Source organism: Carettochelys insculpta, chromosome 2 (assembly GCF_033958435.1).
Source record: "Carettochelys insculpta isolate YL-2023 chromosome 2, ASM3395843v1, whole genome shotgun sequence".
Lineage (NCBI taxonomy): Eukaryota > Metazoa > Chordata > Testudines > Carettochelyidae > Carettochelys > Carettochelys insculpta.
Window position 1 is genome coordinate 204,645,043 of NC_134138.1, and position 20,577 is coordinate 204,665,619.

A 20,577-nucleotide genomic window follows, 5' to 3' on the forward strand; every position below is an offset into this window, starting at 1 on the left:
GAAATGGCCATGCAAATGGCCATTTCGAAGTTTACTAATGAAGCGCTGAAATACATATTCAGCACCTCATTAGCATGCTGGCGGCTGCGGCACTTCGAAATTGACTCGTCCAGATGGGGCTCCTTTTCGAAAAGGGACCCCAGCTACTTAGAAGTGCCTTTATTCCTATGAGCAGATGGGAATAAGGGGACTTCGAAGTAGGCAGGGTCCTTTTGAAAAGGAGCCCCGTCTGAACAAGCCGAGCTGGCCATTTTGAAATTTGGGGCTAGTGTAGACATAGCCCTTGTCTCATAAGACAAGAAGGGGATATGCAATGAAAACCAAAGGCAGCAAATTTAAAAACAGTGAAAGGAATATTTTCACACAAAATATAACCTGTGAAACATTGACACAAAGTATCTGTGCAGCCAAAAATTAAGCACATTTCCTAAGGACTACAAGATAAGAATAATTACAGTTCTAACAATTTTTAAAGGATTTTTAAAGGAATTGTGGAAGGGCATCAGGGCTAAACCCAACGTCAGATTAATGAGGCATAGAAAAAGACCCTTTTGGCAGGGGAAGCTATTCCATAATTGCCTGCTGGAGGGTTACTTCATCCCCTCATTCAGATGGTGCTGGCTGCTGCTGTCAGACACTGGACAGTGACCATCCTAGATGGATTAAAGATCTCATCCAGTCAGGCAATTCAAATGGCCTTTTTTTCCATTTTCTGTGTCTGGCCAGCTCCTAGCACAAAAACAACTGATTACAATTGTATATCAATTAAAAATTTGTATTTATTTTCCCCTCATTACTTGCAAACTACATTCATTCTGTGCTTCATACCCTCACAATGCCCTGGGGCTGAAAAACATGACATATGATAAGTTTTTTTAAAATAAATTCTCAAAAAAAAAAAAAAAAAAAAAAAGAACAGCCCAGTTTCACTTGTGTGTTTCAAAAAGCAAAATATTTAAAAAAGACAAGATGTCATGAAAAACCTGATTCAAATTTAAAAATGTAAAACTGAACGAGTGGGAATGAGTGTTTTATTAAGTGACAATGACTACAAACAATTTTTTAAAATGCTGTACCGAAAAATATAATTGAAGTTTACTTTTTAACTGAGTCTACATGGCCCATCCCTTTTGGAAAGGGCATGCAAATGAGCAAGATCAGAAATGCAAATGAGATGCAGATTTAAATCTCATGCCTCATTTGCATAGTGCCACGTGGCCTGGCTTCCGGAAGAGCCATTCCAGAAGTCAAAGCAGACATGTGGACAGGGTTCCTTTGAAAGAAAAGCCCCTTTCAAAAAGCACCCTTCTTCCCCCCCCAAAAAATAGGAAGAAGGATACTTTTGAAAGTGGGGTTTCCTTTCAAAAGAACCCCATCCACACGGCCGCTTTGACTTTCAAAAATCGTTCTCCTGGAAGCCAGATCATGCAGACTTATGCAAATGAGGTGCAGATTTAAATATCTCTTAACTCATTTGCATTTCTGATCTTGCTCATGTCCATGCCCAGTCCAAAAGTGAGGGGCCATGTAGCTGCATCTTTAGATTACAGCTGATTGTTCAATGGACACCTAGCACACACAGCCCTATCACTCCTGACCAAAGATAATTGGTATATTTCAATATCACTAAGATTTCAATAGAATTTAAATTTAAACAGTAGCAAAAGAGTTGAGGTAAGAGAAAAGATAAAATACATTGTCAGGAGTTACCAGGCTCAACATTTTACCTGAGCTGATTTCCCCCTGTTTTGTATGTGGGTTTGGCACAATAAAATGCTAAATCACACTACTGTTTTTAAAAAGAAGTTACTTGCCTGGGTAGTAACGATGGTTCTTCAAGATGTGTCCCCGTGGGTGCTCCTCCTGAGATGTTGGGCGTACCTTAGTGCCGCAGTCCGGGAGATTTTCAAAGCAGTGGTTAGCTGGACCACCCATGTGCAGTAGCACACTGGGCCCTTTGTGTGCTTTTGGTCATGTACGCGATCCGGTCTGAGCCAGCTCCTTGAAGCCGCCTCAGAAGAATGTATCTGCAAAACATAAGAAGGGTGGGTACTGGAGCACCCATGCAGGCACCTCTCGAAGATCCATCGTTACTACCCAGCTGAGTAACTTCTTTTTCTTCTTCAAGTGGTCCCCATGGGTGCTCCACATCAGGTGACTACACAACAGTGGCCCTAAGACATGGTGGAGGGTACTGGAGTTAGATGTCTGCCACGGAGAGTACAGCAGTCGAAAGGCGTGTTTTCAGCCAACTGGTAACGTTCGGTGTAATGAGTCATAGAACGACCACGTCACTGCTCTGCAAATGTCCTTTAAAGGAACACCTTTGAAGAAAGCTGTTGACACCACCATTGCTTTGGCAGAGCGAGCCTTGGGCAGAACAGGTAATGCTGTTTTACGTAACGAACAGCACGTGGTGATACGTAAGGTAATAACATTTGAAATTCTCTGTGACGCTTTCACCTCACCCTTATATCTCTGGGTGAGGGATAATAATAATCTGTTTTTTTGGAAAGGCTTTGTCCTTCCTAAGTAGGATGCCAGACCCCTTCTTACAGCTAGAGAATGAAGTCTCATCTCCTGACTTGAAGTGTGGTCTGGGCTAGAAAGACGGCAGTATGATTGGTTTGTTTATGTGGAATTCAGAGGAGACTTTGGGAACAATGGCAGGATGTAGATAGAGTGTCACTACTTCCTTGGTGAATACTGCATATGGTGGAACTGCCATCAGAGCAGCCAAGTCACTAATCTGACAAGCAGATGCAATAGCCAAAAGGAACACTGTCTTTAAGGTAAGTAGACAGAGTGGAATAGTCACCAATGGTTCAAAGGGAAGTCTGAATAACGTGTCCAGTACCAGGTCTAAACTCCAGGGATGTGAGATAGATTTGCAAAGAGGGTACAGACTGATAAGCCCCTTTAGGGAATGCACCATAATCTGGTGAGTAAATACTGATGTTCCCTCCATTGTGTGTCTAAAGGCCTAGATGGATGCTAAATGTACCTTTAAGGACGGTAATGTACTCTCTCCAGTGCCACAGGAACTGGTGCTGGCAAAACCAGTGCCGCAAGTCTTGGTGCAGATTCAGTCACTGTCAGTGCTGGAGTTATAGAGCACGGTGCAAGCACAGACTGTCCCAGGGTCATGGTATCTTTAGTTGACAACTCGCCGGCATGGTTGAGGTTTGCGAGTGCCTTGGTTCTGAGTGAGACTTAGGCACTGGAGCCAGAGCCATTGCTTTCTTCATCTTGGGCCATTTGTCCTCCTTAAAAAGTGAGGAATCTTGGCTCTCCATATCATTTGTCTTGCCTCCAGATAACACAGACAAAGATCGAGTGGGAGATGATCTCCTCTTCTTATGGGCAGCAGGCGAGGCTGACAAAGCTGCTCGGCATTTCTGAGTTGCTCCCACACCCTCAGGAGTTGGTGGATCAGAGGTGACAGGCTGAAGAGCTTTATCAAAGAGGACCATTCTCAGGCTCATTTCTCTATCTTTCCATGCTCTCACTGTAAGCTTGGAACAATGCGGACACTAGTAAGGCACATGAGATTCTCCCAAACAATGAATGCCATCTGAGGTCAGCATTGCCTCCTGGAAAGAGTCACATTTCTTAAACCCTGCCACAGGCATCTTAAGTGAGAAACTTTAACTCAAAGTCTTTAGAAAAAAGTTATTAGTAAACATATATTCTATAGTTTAAAAAAAGTAGTAATATATGGTTATCATCCAACAAACTAGAAAAGAACAATCTTCTAAAACTATGTACAGCAACTAAGAGAGACCAACGTTTTTTCTTTCAGACATGTGGTTGAAGAGCACAGAAGTCAGCCTGCATCCAATGGCAGTTGAGAGGAACTGGCTCAGACTGGATCATGCACATGACCAAAAGTGCGCAAAGGGCCCAGCGAACTACTGCAAATGCACGGTCCAGCTAACCACTGCTTTGAAAATCTCCAGACTGCAGCACCAGGGTGAGCCCGACACCTGATGTGGAGCACCCATGGGGACCACTTGAAGAAGAATCAGTGGTTTTTAAACTTTTGTATTGGTGACTTCCTTCACAGAGCATGCTTCTGAGAGAGAACCCTCCCTTATAAATTAAAAAACACACACTTCTGACATTATTAATATATGCTGGTGACAAAGTGGGGTTTGGGTGTGGAGGATGACAATGTGATCCCCATGTTATTACCTAACAACCCCTGTTTATTTTTCCCATTAAAAATAGGGGTTCTCAATCTGTCCCAGCACTCCATGAGCAAAGAAATCAAAAGAATGGTGTAAAAAGCACCAACAATACACCGCCATAATGAAGAAAAGACTTGTGTTAAACCTTGAAGACTCATTAATACCAGAAGCATAGACTTTTAGAAGTATCATGAAAGATACCTTGATGTTCTTTGAAGTGAATACTCTCTCCTGTGATTCACTGTACTCTTAGTTTCTTTGGTTTTAATCACCTCTACAATGCCTGCTTTACAAATGTGTTTCTCAGGTCAAAATAGCTCAGAGTGAAAAGGCTTTGTCAGGTTGCAAATATATAGTATGCAACAAATGTAGCCATCTTCAGCCTATTAGTCCAAATTGCTTCAAACAAGTGCTACCTTTAAGACTGTGGATTGCATTTAATTTTTCTCCCCACCCTACACTAAGAATCCTTGACATCAAATGTTACAGTATAAGGCACTGGAAGAGGCAGAACTAGAACAAATGCAAGTTCCCCCATGGCTACTGCCCGTCAATGCCTGGTTCTATATAAGCAACCTACAACACTGGACTTGAGCAGTGTAATGTAGCCTCAGTGCTGATTTTCCCATCTCCTTTGGGAGAAGCTGTCCTACTTAGAGAGGCATCTGAAAGCAAATGTTACATAGTTGATAAAATACAACCACTTCATAGTGACTGACTCCCTGGCTGAACTCCCTGCATAAATAAAGTCAGTCTGTAAAAGCAGAGATTCACAGTGAGTTGCTACACTGGCAACAAGCCAAGGGCACAGTCTGAAGAGAAGCCCTCTTTCTACCACAAGATGGAGATAAAGAAGACAATTTATTCTTCTTCTGGAGAGGCAGTCACATATGGAAACCTGTACAGCTACAGCAATGAGGCTTAACATTGATCATTTCATCTTTGCTAAATCAAGTTACCATACTCTCCGTGGAAGGACCTTCACCATTCAAAATGGAACACACAGACAATATAGAATTGTGTTTCTGTCTTGCCTGACTGAAAATCAAAGCCTTCCACAGATGCAAACAAATCATGCCTTGGGTCCCTGCAGGGGTAAAGTGGATGGCCATCAGCGGTGGGGGAAGCTGCAAACCAGCTTCCAGGCAACATATCCTCCACACAGGAACAGGACCATCACAATCCTCCTTTTACTCCTGAGGCCACAGACCACCCAAAAGTGTTACATGAAAGAGGCAGGACCATAATCCCAGCTCTTTGTGGAGCATCCTGCTCCATCCTCAAGGCACAAACTCCTATATATGGTGAACCAACTGTCTGTACATCCCAAGGCAGTGACCCTCATGGAACTTCCCATTAACTGTTATGGCTCCATCCCCAGTACAATATTTGTAATATGTTAATCTCATATTTTGATAAACATATAGAGCCAAATATTTAAAAGCTGGCTCCCATTTTACAAATGCACATACATGGTTGTGGGCCAGACTCCTGGTGAAGTAAGGTATTACTCAATGGATCATGCATTTTAATGTTTCTTTTTTTAGAAACATTCTGTTGAGCTTACATACTGAAATGTGTCATTAAGAAAAATATTTTGAGCCTTTGTTATAGCTGCCATGTTGAAACATGGGGGAGGAATAGCTCAGTGGTTTGAGCATTGGCCTGCTAGACCCAGGATTGTGAGTTCAATCGTTAAGGGGCCATTTAGGAACCTGGGTCAATTAGAATTAAAAAAAAAAAAAAAAAAGAGCAGGAGGCACAGGCTGTCAGGGATGGTGATAGGGCCTGCTGTGAGGGCAGGGGACTGGACTTGATGACCTCTCAAGGTCCCTTCTAGTTCTCTCTCCATTGTTGCATTTATCTGTACCTGAAAGTGTATGTTTGATTATGTAGGACAATATAAGACACTGTTTATGTCCACATTTTTTAAAAAATTGGAATTGTAAGTATGATAGGTGAGTACACTATCACATCTTAAATTAGCTGTTTGCAAAAGCAGTAAAAGTTTCAATTAGATGATTCCTTAAAAGGTAAGATTTTTAAATTATATTTCTTTCATTTACATACACAAAATGAAAGTACGATTCTTCAAAAAAAATTAAATACATGGCTTGGAGGAGCAGCCCTACTATTTAAATGAGTGAACAACATTGGCAACTTACTAAAAATGCCACAAACCCATTCCCCAATTAGCTTTTAAGGATGTTTGTCCCATGCAAATTCTGTCAATGGCTACTTTTATGGCATTACAGCACATAAACTAGACCAAAAGTTTATCTGTATAGCAATTTAACAACACCTGGTTTATCTTAGCTACACATGCGCTACCACTTCTCTACAGCAATAAATTCAGTTATTAAATGCTTGTATAAAGTTATGTAAACTGATATATTTAAACAGAGATCTTGAAAACAAGCCTTTGGCCAAAGAAAAGTTGCCCGGGAAAACCAGATTACAGAAAGACTGGGAACCTATTCATCAAATCCTGGCACCTCTGGGTTTGATCTCGCACCAATACAAAACCAGTGGCGTGTCACTGACATTAACAGAAACATGCCTCATTTATACCAGTGGAGTCAAACAGCAGAATCAAGACCTTCAGCTGCAACACCCTTAAACACCGACACAGTTACTTGATCTGCAAACAAACACACTCAGGGTTTGGAAGGAGACGAATGTTTGAGGGTGGGCTTGTGTGCTCCCATGTCCATAACAGCGATGCCACAGGGAGTCTCGTTCTCCCAGCAGGGTCACCCATGATGGCAAGGTCAAGGCGAGGAGGGAGTCCACACGAAGAACAATCCAAAAATCCGAGAAGTCCTCAAAAGGCAGAGCAGACAGAGGATAGCAAGGGTAAGTGCCAAAACCATCAGGATGGCGGATGAACGCTACCGCAGACAGGAGACTCCCAGTCATCATGGATCCCATATCAGTGGCCCTGAGCATTCTATTTGTCAAAAACTGCATGGTGGCTCCAGTGCAACAGTCCCCCATGTTAAAAGAAGTCACACCCAGGTGGTTTCCTCTGTGTACTACTCTCCTAAACTTAAGCCCTATGGCAACTGGCCAATGGCAATGTCAGCTGGATTATGAAAGTTGGAAGCTTTTAGTCATGGACCAGCATGTACACAGTGGATGTATATATCCATTGTTCCATTTCGAGGACTGAGGTTGTAAAACAGTCTGGCTGCTGCATCCATGACTGAGCAGCCCAATTTAGGATCCACTCTCTTCATCCCATATGGGGAAGGGGCTAGAACAGGTGCCCTAAATATAGTCCACCTCCACTACCCTGTCTGGATAACTGTGTCCAGTGAGTTCACCTCAGTGAGGTCAAAATCGAATAGTCAACTTTGGAACATGGAATATTCGTACTGTAATGGACACCCCCGACAGTGAGCAACCTGAAAGATGCACTGTAATTATCACTTGTGAGCTGCGATGACTGAACGTTGATACAGCTGCCCTAGGAGAAACTCACAGACTCGAAGGCAGACAGCTAAGAGGAGGAGGAGGAGGGTACACATTTTTCTGGACCAGAACCCCAAAGGAAGAAAAATGAATTCCTGGAGTAGGATTTGCCATCAAAAATAAACTGACCATGATCCTATCTAAAGTCTCTGTTGGCATCAATGAGCATCTCATGACCCCCTGCTTGAAGCTTGCCCAAAACCAACAGACAACTGTCAGTGCTTATGCGCCAACTCTATATTCTGAAGAGGATATCAAGGAGAAGTTCTACACCCATGGACACAGTCCTGAAAGACATCCCCAAAGACGACAAGATTATTCTCTTGGAGGATTTCGATGCCAGGGTCGGAAGAGATGCAGACCGCTCACAGGCCACCATTGAGGGAAAAAAGAAGTTGGCAACAGCAACTCCAGCGGAATTCTCCTTCTTGCAAAATGTGCAGAACACGAGCTCGTCATCACAAACACCCTGTTCCACCAGAAAAACAAATATAAGACCTCATGGCAGCACTCTCAATCAAAGCACTGGCACATTAAAGACTATGTCATTGTCCGCACGTGGGATTGGCATAATGTTCTCCTAACATGCGCAATGGCTAGTGTTGATGACTGCTGGACTGATCACTGCCTTATTTGATCCACAATGGCAATAAGAAAAGTCACCAAATGGATAAGTCAGAGGAAACAGATCTGACGAAAGATCAACATACAAGGCTTGAAGGATTCCATGAGATGAAGTGACTTCCAGCTAGCACTCCAAAGGAAGCTGCTGACAGTACACCCTGAAGATGTGGAAGAACACTGGTATCAACTGAAAAATAACATCAGTGGAGCTTTTTGGCAAAACCATTGGCTACAAGTCCAGGAAGCATCAGGACTGGTTTGATGACAATGATGTGGAAATTGAACACCTGATTGAGGCAAAAAGGAAAGCCATTAGGGCCTGGCAAAGCAACAGAAAGAGGTGCATTTGGGGCCAACAGAGGCAATATAAGGACACGCTGAAGGCACATCTGGAAAAAAAGCGCAGCATCAGTGTCAATACATGGGAGACCCTTGACCAAGACCATCCCCAGTGGAGAATAATATGTGAGGGGGTGGCACAATCTGAGAGGTCCCATAGCACAGATGAGGAGAGTTGAAGAAAAGAGCATCAAAAACTGCCCCGTGCCCCTCCAACAGCTACCAACACCTGCCCCTTCTGAGATAAGATCTGCAGCTCCAGAATTGGGCTGATCAGCCATCAACAGACTCACAAATAGAACAGCGACATGAAGATATCCTACTTGTTTTTGAGTAACTGCCAAGAAGGAGCTTTATTGTGAGTGTACCTGTAGTACCTGTTTTGAACACTTGATTCCAGTAGGTTTTTGAAAGCCTTATTTGAAGGGTGTCCCACCCACAAGTTTTTAACTTAATGACACACTTTTAAAAAATAATATATAATTCTACACCACACAAAAACGTGACAGGATTCTTCAGCTCTGAAACGGCATCCAAGCAATTTGGAAATTAAAAGTCAGTTATAATGATGCTCACACTGCAGTTAAACTACAAAAATCAATGCTAAGAAGTTAATTCACAGTTTGAACACTGCTAGCTGGCTCCTAGGAGGCAAAGTTCAGAGAAAATTCTCCATATAAAGACCTTACTCTGAAACCATATGTGGTGTAAGTTCACTACAGACCTATCTGAAACTCACTTTTGGTAGACTTTACATGTGAGTTGATATCTGGGTGATGAACATGAGTGACAAATACAGAGGAGAGAACGATCCAAAACAGAAGTAAAGACATAAATTATGGGATTGTTGTATACCAAGATCATGAACTTGCGGAAAGCCTTTAATTCTCAGCATGAGTGGGAGTTGTGAGTTCTCAGAAGTTTACAGGAGGAGAAGACACAGCAGTATTTAACAGGACACTAGACTGGAGACTCAGGAAATTCGGGTCCTTTTCTGCCACTGACCAGTCAACTCACTATTTAGATGATAAACTTTTACTATATGAGCAGCAATCATAGCTAAAGCACTCCAGTGCTATCAAAATATAAAAAAAAAAACCAAACAAATAGCTGGACTCCAACAGAGGCTGAAAACAGCATTATTCTGAACTCATATACCACTGGATAATATACTGGATAACATTGGATAATTCGCCCCACTGGAAATGAATTCAAACAAAGCCTTTACTTAACTGCTTCCAGGTTCTGAGGCAGATGAACTATTTATTAAAAAAATAAACTAAAAAGCAAACAAACAAAGCCAGAGCACCCTCTTCACAAGGTAGGTATTTATTTCAAGACTCTCGCATATCTTTCCTTTCTAAAACTAAAATCTAACATGTGCTGTATTAACATAAAACCCCTAGAGGGCAACTGAGCTTCAATTTCAACCTCCTTAAATATTCAGCTGCTTAACTAGTTTACAGATTATGTCAACTATTCCTTCAACCTTCTATTTTTTTCATTTAAAACAGGTGATCCTCTTTTCATGCTTAAATCACATTACTGCTGCCCACTTAATACAAATTGACCACCACTACCCTTGCAGAGACAAAGTTTGGAATCTAAAAAAGCTCAAAAGTGGAACAAACTCTTTCAAACTGCAAGTCTGCCACAAAATTAAGGACCTCATTTAAACAAAAACACACAAGACGACTGTAGACATATTGGCTTAATTCTTTAATATAAACGTTTCCACAATACGAGATATATTACTCAGTTTGGATTATTCTCTCTCTGTGTGTGTTTTAAGGCAGTACAGGGGTGAAAACATATTTGCCTGAGACCATGGAAAGTGTGAAACTGAGTCTGTAATGATAGCATGACTTGGAATGAGATACAGTTGAGGAAAACAGATGGAGACACACTGAGATATTTGTTTGGCCCTCCTTACACACTGCCCATAGTTGAAATTTTATACAGGAAGTATTCCGTGAGCACGGAAAGGGAAGAGGATGCAAGTATTAAACAAAAAATCTAGAAAATGAGGATTCATCTCTTCTTTCAACGACATATGCAATGTTGTAGTTATGTTGAGAAATGCAAGGTGGGTAAGGTAGTATGTTTTACTGGACCAACTTCTCTTAGTGACAGAGACATTTCTTTTTCAGGTCAGGGGAAGATACTCAGATGAGGTTTTGAGGGCTAGCCACATTGTGAACTCAGTCAAATTTCATCACTAAAGGTAGACTTTTTAAAAAAAAAAAAAAAAAAAAAAAAAAAAATATTTTAGGAATCCTACTAGGTCTATGATGGGGAAAGAGAGGATAGCAAAACCACACTCACCCTGTTGGGCTACATTTACCATAAAATCACAGCGTATCACCATATTTTTAATGCAGTAAACCTCAGAACACCTTGTGATGTAAGAAAGTACTATTTATTCCCATTTACTGAGGCAGAATCGAGGCTCAGAAAGACTGAGAACAAGTCTCTACTATGGGTTCAAATTGATCTTTGCTATTCAATTTGAGTTACATTAGAAGCATAGCTCACCTCAAATGTAGCTTATATCTACTTACACTGGGGTCCACACTACGCTAGTTGATGGGAGAAATGCTCCCACCAACTACACTTATTCATCCCATTCTGGTGGAGTGCTGGGGTCAATGTCTGAGGTCTTCATTAGAAACCACTAAATTGACTCAGGTGGATCAGTCACTGCAGCACTGGTTCCAGCTGTAGTGGAAACAAGCCCTAAGTGACTTTCCACAGAAGTCTCCTGTAGTCCACACTAGTGCCAAAACCACTAGACCATACGTCGTCAGAGTGGCCTAGGAACAGTCAAAAAATGGACATCTGGATCACACCCTTTATAAGGCACTGAAACTGGAAAAGCAAGGTGGTGGCACTAATAGCTTTACAAACCCTAGTCTATCATGTTGCCCTACTTGTGACAATAAAAATCCTCCAATTTTTCCACCAGTAATGCTAGTGGCCTTGATTCATTTAAGCATGCAAGTAGTCCCAATGAGGTGAATGGAATGATTCATGCGCTTAAAGTTCATGCTTAAGCAAGCTCTGATCTCGGATAAATATGTGCTTAGGTTCATCCCTAAGAACTTTCCTGAATTGGGGCCTAAATGAGGAAGATCAAAACATCAAATGGGTCATTATTAATCTGCTGGAGGGGACAAAAAGTAAACCAGCCTCATGAAGTAAACATCTACTGAAACTATAAGAATTCCTTCTGGGTTGCCGAGTCCATGCTTGCTCTCAGCTCAATAGTGAATGCTTCTGGAAAGTTTAGGCAAAACCAGTTGACTCATTGAGTTACATGAGTTTTCTGGAGGGGAGAGAAACAGCACTCTTTATCCATATGCTTCAAAACTCCTGGATTGCTGAAGGAAAAAAAAACATTGAAACTTGTTTGTATTAAAGTCCCCACTGAAGGAAGGAAAAACAATTCAAGATTTGGTAAAAATCTCTTCAAGTCTTTTTCAACATTTAAAGTTACATTTTGGGACATACCAGCTGGAACTTTTTTCTTTTAAACCCTGACACATTTAACCCAGAGTGGTTTACAAAGTTGAGAGAGTGGAGATAAGATCTTGTGCTAAGGACTCTCCTTCAGTCAGTGTCTTGACTAAGGACATCTTATTTTAAAGGTCACTGTTAAAATGACTTAATGGTGTTGAAGCATCTCTACAATGATTAGGAATCACACTTTCATTTTAAAAGTGAAAATGAAAAATGAAAACAAAAAAAAAATTCCAGGACATTAGATAGAAGATGTTAAAATGCCACTGAATACAAAAAAAAGTGGAGCACTCCAAGCTTAGGAAATTGCAAAAGTGAGTAAGTCCATCTTTAATCAAAATACACATACATTTGGACCGTGTCTACACTAGCCAAAAACGTCTAAATTGCCATGCAAATTGCTATTTCGAAGTTTACTAATGAAGTGCTGGAATACATATTCAGTGCCTCATTAGCATGCGGGCAGCCCCGGCACTTCGAAATTGGTGCGGCTCCTTTTCGAAAGGACCCTGGCTACTTCGAAGTCCCCTTATTCCTATGAGCAGATAGGAATAAGGGAACTTCGAAGTAGCCAGCGTCCTTTCGAAAAGGAGCCCCATCTGGACGAGCCGCGCGACAGCGAGCCACGTCAATTTCGAAGTGTGGTGGCCGCCCGCATGCTAATGAGGCACTGAATATGTATTTCAGTGCTTCATTAGTAAACTGAAATAGCAATTTGCATGGCAATTTCAAAGTTTTTGGCTAGTGTAGCTGTAGTCTTTCTGATCTTGCTTGCCTTGTTAAAGCCTTAGGATATTACCGTATATAAATTAGGTTGTGCCTTTACACATAGCCCCATTATTGGGACAGTACAAAGTCGCTCCACAACATGGAGAGCACCACTATCCATTCTAGCTTGGCAGAAGATCACCCTGAATCCCCTGGCAAGTAGAGGGGCACACACCTACTGTTACACACCATTATAGCCTGGTCTGTCGTATGCAGGTCCCATTCTGTAAGCATGCCCATACAGGAAGGACTGTGGGCATGAGGGTTTGCGTCATGGTCATCCTACCCCAGGTGGGGTGCCATCCATCTTCAACTGCCTGTTGTATGTGGGCTGTCTCACATCCTGAGGAAAAACTGAGATGCAGCAGTTCCAGCACCTTTTGAATGAAGCGAATGAAATTCTGCTCTCCGCTTTAGGCTGCGCTGGATGGAGAAGAAACAGAAGGCCCCATTAGCCTTCCACTCTGACCTGCAAAAGAACCAAGCCACCTAGACTTATGCTATACCATGCAATATATGGAAAGGAGAAAACAGACGAATGAATGTTGTGGCAAAGGCCGTAACTTCTTTGGTGCTCATTTTCTAGACCTTAACATTGCATACTGCAAATCTACACTTACTCTTGAGGGAATTTGGCAGCAAAAAAACTGAAAATTCTGCACACAATATTTTAAGATTATGCAAATTTAATTTGTCAGTAAATAAATGTAGCTAGAGCATGGAAGTGGTAAGCACAGGCCACTGGCTGAACTGAGGTGGGAGATCACCCTGAAGGCTCCCTGTCTCCCAGTACAGAGACCCCATCTTCCCCAGGCAGACCTGGGGTGGGTGGTAGGCTCAGCCCAGCAGGACTGCAAGTGTGGAAGGGCTTAATACAGGGGTGGATCCAGGTGTGGGGCAATTAAGGTGAGGGCAGCTCACTGGAAGCTATGGATGCCTGTGAGCTCATTTGTGGGGCTCTGGGTGCAGGGACAGTTAAACTCTACAGGGGATCCAAGGGAAGGTGGTTGGGGTGTGGACAGGTGGGACTCAGCAGGAATGGTCAGAATATGGAGCACTTTGTGTAGTTGGGCTGGGGATCAGTGAGGTAGGGATCTGGGTTTGGGCAACTTGTTGGAGGTCCACTTGTCAAGGTAGGTTCAGGGTTCAATGACACTGCTTATTTGGGGGGCCCTGCTGCTGCAAGCCAGGCTCCCACTCCACTGCCCCCCAATCCCCTTTTTTCTCATCTCATCCTCCTCCCCATATTCCATCCCCTCACTCCCACATTTCCATTCTCCTGAACTATCACACCCCCTTTCTTTCCCCACAGTCTATTCCTCCAGCTCCTCCCCTGCTTCCCTTGTTTCTCTCACTCCCTTTGTCCCACTATTGACACTCACCGTTGCACAGAAAACAGGAAGACTCCCAGCATGCAGAAGGGAAGCACAACTGGCACTAGGACAAAGGAGGCAGCTTTTAGCTGCAGAGTTAGTGTAGCTGACTGTCAGCCTCCTTTCAGCTGGACACTTCTGCGCTTGCAGAATGAGGGGTGGTGCAGTGGCACATAATCCTGTCTGAACCCCAGGCCTTGCTTGTCTTGGAGGGCAACACCTCCCAAAAAACTGCACCCCTGGCAGTCCCCCCATTCCCTCCTTCTGTGTGGCTTCCCTTTGCTTTCTTGCCATTTTGTGCAGGGAACAACAGGAATTGGAGGAGCATGGGAGGGATTTTCTGCAGGCATGTAGTCCCGCAGAAATCTCACACACGTAAAACTGTGTATCTAAATGATATACCTGGTTGACTTCGTCATCCTCTTCCTCCTCATCACCCCCGCTAGAAAGATGAATGGAGACTATCAAGGGAGTTTATATATATGTCAGCAAGGATTGTTTAAAAAAAATTATGAGACAACTGCAAAGTGAAGGATGATGGAGGAAATCAGAACGGCCAAGGGATGACAAAAATTAACTTGGGGGGAAAAAAAAAAAAAAAAAAATACAGATTTCACTCATGCCCTCACCAATTATTTTGATTAGAATTCAGACTCACTGCACAAAGTCACCACCTGAAAGCCTGAAGTCTAATTCTTGGAGCTTCAGGTTGAGAATCCTAATAGACTGCAAAAGCTTTTCTGTTTGAAGTCATAAGGTCATATACCTCTCCTAACCATACCGAAGAATCAGCGGTAAGACCAGTAGCCATCCTGCAAAAATAAATGAAATGTTTCTTCTGTTTTTACGGGCTGTCCCTTTAAAATTTTGCTTTTTATTCAGACCAATTTTAGGAACTCTAGAGGTACACAGAAAAGTTTAAAAATACTTCCACTAACTTCCAACTAATACTTCCATAGCTGCTTCATAATTCTACTCTCAAGAAATTGTGTTAATTGAAAAAAAACAACACACACAAAACAAAGCCACTCTTCCTTTTTTTTCTTTTTTAAATGGCCAAAAAACAAAAGGATATTTTTACAAGGGCAACTCCTTTGGTTGCAGCATTAAAGAACAACAGGGATTTGACAGTACTGGCTGCAACTGGTAGAATTATAACAACCTGTAAGGATATTATGCCTAGAACAGGAAATTGCTATCTGCTAATACATACTGTGAAACATTTAAGTCTATTTAGCATTGCAATCCAGTCACTGACCCTACTCAATAAGCATATCTTGTTAATGCAGGGCAGGATCTTCCAAAGCAAGCCAGGCTGCCAGAGCTTTGCTCTGATGGAAGTCAATGTCACCATGCACAATTGAGAAATCCTGAGCATTTCTGAAAGTCTTACCTACCATCTCTAACTCTTTATCATCAAATATTCACCCACATGTTTAACTGTAAAATTAATACATTATTAAACTATGTAAACTATGAATTATGTACAATAAAAGTCTATTTGCAAAATACTCAAAGTTGTATTGTTTGCATGGAATCATTTTTTTCTTTTAGTAGAAGACAAGACAAGGCTTCAACATAGCTCACAAAGAAATCCACAGGTAAAGTGAATACAAGTTAAAGGAGAGTGTCAATATCAACAGGAGTAAAGGCTCGTAATCTTCCCCAAATAAACTAAGATCCCAATTCAACAAGGTATTTATGCACATATCTGAACTTAAGAATGTGAGTAATGTAACTGATTTAATATGGCAATAGTTATGCTCACAGGCTTAAAGTTAGGCACATGCTTAGCATCTTGCTGCATCAGATATAAACAACTGTTTCCTGTTAAAATTGCTTAATTTGTGTGAGAAGATGGAAGTAACTTGGTTCTTCTTTGACAGATGCTGGGCATAGATATGAAGTAACAGTTAACCCACAGAGAAAACTGCATTGGCAGGTGTGTGCCAGTTCATTTGGTAAAGAGCACATTTCAAATATCTGAAACTGAAAATCAGAGTGGGAAACATATCCCAAACTTTAATGAAACTTCTGTTTTAACCCCTAATTTAAAGAGAGATGAGAAGATTGATCCCTTCTCTATCACAAGTAACTGCATGTTCCTGCCAGTCAACCTTGTACAACATTACACCAACAACTCCTCTTTCTTTATACCTTCTTACTGCCGTCCAGATTAGACACGCTAGGTCTTCTCCATCTTCCCAAAAGTCTTTCTTCCTCTCTATTCCTGTGACTAATCCTCAGATTCTTGCCTTAGTCATCCCTCATCCTTTGCAATCCCTGGCTAACCTGATTTTTGCCTCATCTCCTTCAGATCTAATATCTAAGAAAGTTTTCCATGCTCCCCACTCAGATACTGAAATACTTCCCTATCACAGCCCAGCTTCTGCTTGACCAACTTCCACCACTCATTCATACCCACTTGCAAGTTCCTGGCTCCTTTTCACCCATCTAGTTCCACACCTTTCAAACTACCTCCCCAAGCTGGTGTATCCCTCTTGAACCTTGCACCAGACAGCTCTCACTCCTTCAGATCCTTCTATTTTACTTTTGGCAAGTCTCTTAACCTTAATTTTATATTATATATATATATATAATTGATCAATCAATTGATAGATATTCTTACAAGAATTAGAGGTAAGCCATATGTTTATGTATTATAAAGCTTCCACAGATCTTGTACTCTTGTAACACTTATCCTCTCTGTACTCCTCCACCTTGGTTAACCCTCATACATGTGAGTAAAACAATGTACTCTTTGGGCTTGAGACCTCCCTTTTTATTTTTCTTAAAATGTGCCATATACATCTACTATATTATATGAACAGCAATAAACATATTTGGGGGGATTATAAGTGGGTTTTTAGTCAATAACAGAACGTTTTCTTAAAAATCCATTAAGTTGTGTAGCTCTCTCATTAACATGGGCTCCATTAAGTATTACATCAAGTAGGGCAAGTGTCTACCAATTGTTATTGAGGATTTGGCCTTTTGTAAGGAGGTTTCACAATCAAGTTGATGCTTCTGGGTCCCCAAGAACTGCAGGATTTTCAAGTAAAAGGTGTAATAGTAGAACTCTTAGTTCTACAATCTGACTTTGGATGCATATCTGCTTTATGAGATGAACGTGTGAGCTATTTGACAGCTCCTCTACTATTGGTTAAGTGATTCTCATTGTGTATTAAAAATTACAAACCAATAGCTCTTTTAACTATAGGCATACTCAATTTTTCTCTGTTGAAATAAATCATTTCCACAGCACACAGATTGACTTCAACAGTAGAAAAATAACCTATTTCCAGCGTGAAAGCAACCGCAGGGTAAAATTAATAATATATACAGTGTGTAAATATTTATGCACACATACAAGAATATAGCTTGACTTCTTGAAATTTTAGACTTACACAAAGTAATATCTGCATTATTCCTGAATATAGAGTGGATAGAGTTATCCTTTAATTACAGTTTTACATGGTTAAGCAGATGCAGTTAAGATTGCAGTTACTGAGGAAGTCATATGTTCTATTTCCACAATACTGTAGAAAGCACTCATTAACAATATGCGTTACTGTGTGCAGCTATTCCATAGTAACAAGTTATTTCAATGTTATTTTCAGAGTAGCTGTATGTGACATATGCTTCATATGTCAGAGTATCAGTAGATTTCCATTCCACCCATGCAAGGTGCAATATTAATTACCCTGTAAGAAAACCAAGCATGTACGCAAAATAAGTGGTAAGAGTGACAGACAAGTGGCTACCAGAAATGTAAGCAAGAGCTGAATGAAGTACTAAATTTCTCAAAAAGGAAACTATGAGAAATTTAGCTTATGTATTGTGTTGGCTAGCTCATCATGCTTTTACAAACCTCCCCTTAAAACTCTTTGTTGTGATACCTAATAAAACCTGACAGTGGTTAGGACCACTGGAGTGCTGACAGCAGACCACGTCCTATCATGCTAACTAACAGTGTATCACTGCTTCCTTATCTTTCACTATCTATAGATATCTGATGTCTCTTGTCGTACATTTAGATTGCAAACTCTTTGTTGTATATGGGGTATAACACCCACAGCAATGGGATTCTGGCCCATAACTGGGGCTCTTTGGTGCTATGGTAATACTAACAAAAAAAAAAAAAAAAAGGAACACACATGCCATAGAACAGATCCTTCAGCACAAATGGGCAGCTCTGTGTCACTCCATCACTGCAAAGGTGTCCTAAAATTCACAGTTAGGCACAACAGCATTTCTTAGCTTAAAACAGTGGTTTTCAAACGTTTTTCCATTTGCAGACCACTATAATATTTCAGATGGAGCTGCAGAACCCTGAATCAAAGCCTTGAAGTCTACACAGCAAGAAAACAGCGTCACAACCCAAGCCGGAGTTGACTGGCATGTGTCTGGTTGTTTGAAAGCACACCCTAGGTGACAGAATTTGGTAGCACTGTCAACATCAATGGACAAATAAGGGAAGGAAAGTGATTTATGAAAAAATAGGGTCCTCTGCTTTTATCATGTTGAGTTTAAGCTAGTGGTGAGTCAATTGAGACTGGACTAAAGCAGGAAGATCAGAGTGGAGAAGCAAGACTTGTGAATCACCAGTATTTAGGAAGTTGCTACAGATGTGTGGATAGTTGAGTTAAAAGTGACTGCTCAAGAATAATGTGTAAAATGAAGAGAATATTTCCCCACCAGTTCTCATTTTTCCTTTATTATTTAGTAATTGTTCACTACATCACTGACATTTATGCCTTCCACCAATCCAACCACTGGAGAACTACTCTCCCCTCTTTTTTAAAAGGATAAGAATGCATCAGTTCAGCACATGTTCAGGCACTTTCCATCAGTCTAAGGCCTAAAAGAACTACCACCTCCTGAAACTGGATCTCCCAGATAATACCTCAATATGATGCTTGTATAACATCACAAATGCTGAGAAGAAAATGCTTCATAAGCAATTTACTGTTTAACCCTAAAAAGTCAGTGGGGTCAGACTTCTTGCCCACGGCATTAATGCAAATACATTACACCAGTGTCTCAGGCTATAACACCTTCTAGTTACAGGGTATTTGTTAACATGACGGCTTAACTACTTACAGTGCAAAAATTACAAACATGTATGTTGTATGGGGGAGAAAATTATACATGATTATGAATCTTAACTATAAACCAAACTTAGCTTCTTAAGAAAGCCCAAATAAAAGATTTAATAAATGGAATGTAAATAATCTGACATCAAATGTGTCATCTATGTGCATTAAACTTTCAAGATAGATCATCAGGTATAGATCATTAAAATATGATAGAAGGTAAAAGAATCAAAATGAAGCAGTCCTGGTAGAAATATGGCAACCTGGCTGAAATTGATATTCATTAGGGTACTCTTTGCATGAATAGGGAGCATTTGGACTCTGTGGTCTTTATCAGAGCCCCAGCTGGTAATGGCTTAAGGTTAATGCCTTACCCCATTCTGTTCAATTTTCTGTCCTAATTAGTCCTCCAAATCTATAGCTGTGAACACCAAGTGTCTGTGCTCAAAAGAAACTAATTAATGCTAGCAAATTAGATCAAGTCCAAAGATCCAACAGCCAAACTCTTAAATGCTCCTTGTTAATAGGAAGTGTAGCTGTCAATAACTGCTGTTGGTGGCTATAATGAGGCCTCTTTCTTTCATTGAAAGTGATTTCATTTCTCTTTGTCCTTGTAAAAGCTGTTCCATTCTCCCCACCTTTCCCCCACCTCTCCAAAAACAACGTAAGTTGCAATGGTGAAGCTAGCAGTCTGACCCATTTTTGTGACCAGCTGGGTTGAAATGACATGAGAAATCACATAGGAAAAGTTTTCACCATAAATTATGTTTTATGCAAGTCTTGGAAGTCCTATCACATTTAGTTAGAATACGAAATTTTCAGTTAATGAACACCCCATAATATGCTCTCACATTTCCTTGAAAATGTCTTAACTAGTTTAAAAAAAAAAAAGAGGAAAGCCTTAAAGCATCAGAAGGAAATCAACAGATCTAGGTCCAATTTCTTCTAACTGAAATTTACATATAGCTGTTCTGTTCGCCTAGCTTGCTGGAACAAAACCCAACAACATTAATCCCTCTAGAGGTTGTGTTAATTCACATAGTTAAATGGAATGAGAGTAAATGCTCACTGGAAGTATATGGGGCTGAATCAGTATTTCCAAAATAAACTGTTTTGCATAAAATGATAGCATACAGATTCAGCATCATACTCTAACTATGAACGTTCAGAGGAAAAAAGCTAATTTATAACAAG

The 20,577-nt window shown here is 41.0% G+C and overlaps 1 protein-coding gene and 1 long non-coding RNA gene across 2 annotated transcripts in view; one reads left to right on the top strand and one right to left on the bottom strand.

Annotated features, from left to right (window-relative positions):
* Window positions 1-20,577, bottom strand: part of CMC1 (C-X9-C motif containing 1) — a 61,346-nt gene that overhangs the window by 22,312 nt on the left and 18,457 nt on the right. The window lies entirely within an intron of this gene.
* Window positions 2,140-4,331, top strand: LOC142007875 (uncharacterized). Its single transcript, XR_012644017.1, has 3 exons — window positions 2,140-2,384; window positions 3,803-3,973; window positions 4,231-4,331. It is a non-coding gene; the product is annotated as an uncharacterized LOC142007875 (long non-coding RNA).